This window comes from Fomitiporia mediterranea (assembly GCF_000271605.1).
Source record: "Fomitiporia mediterranea MF3/22 unplaced genomic scaffold FOMMEscaffold_4, whole genome shotgun sequence".
NCBI classification, from domain to species: domain Eukaryota; kingdom Fungi; phylum Basidiomycota; class Agaricomycetes; order Hymenochaetales; family Hymenochaetaceae; genus Fomitiporia; species Fomitiporia mediterranea.
The window spans coordinates 974,694-975,420 of NW_006760389.1; positions in this window are offsets into that span (position 1 = coordinate 974,694).

Consider the following 727-nt stretch of genomic DNA (forward strand, 5'->3'; position numbering starts at 1 on the left):
ATTGTTATGTTTTTTATACTTCCTCTCATACTTCTAATGACTCCTTATAAGTCCTCCTGACTAGTTATGCTGTGTAAGCTGTGTAATACTTTTCCCATGAAGTAGAGCTCTCTATTGTTCCTATGACTCTGTCTGACTCAACCTGTACTTCCTGTACACTAGTTTGTAATACACTTTCTTATAAGGTAGAGTATTATGACTTCTAATGACTCCTTATGACTCTTGTAATATAAAAGGCTGTACTTCTGTACTACCCCTAGAACTTACAACCAAAGTTCTAGACTGTCTTGTGTACACCCTAGAACTGACAACTAATGTTATAAATCTTTCCCTAAGTCTTCTTTAATAGACTTAGTTTAGGAGACAATTATCCTTATTAACTTCTAACCTTATCTTTATACTTCTGTATTCAATCATAGAACTTACAACCAAAGTTCTAGATTGTCTTATGTATTCCTCATATTGTCCTCATATAGTCCTCATATTTATAACTTTATTACTTTCCTATCTATATAGGCAAAGTGTATAAAGGAGACTACTTTCCTATAGTCTCTCCTCAGAGCTCTCAGTTCCCTTTCCTTCACTAGTACTAGTCCTCCTCAAGTATAGAGCTTTAGAGTATTGGCTTCTAACTCTTTACTAGCTTTAATGGTCCTTTGTCTTTGTACAAAGTGTTCCTAGCTAGCTATGTAGTTTCTCCCTAAGTAAGTATAATATTTTCCTTTTA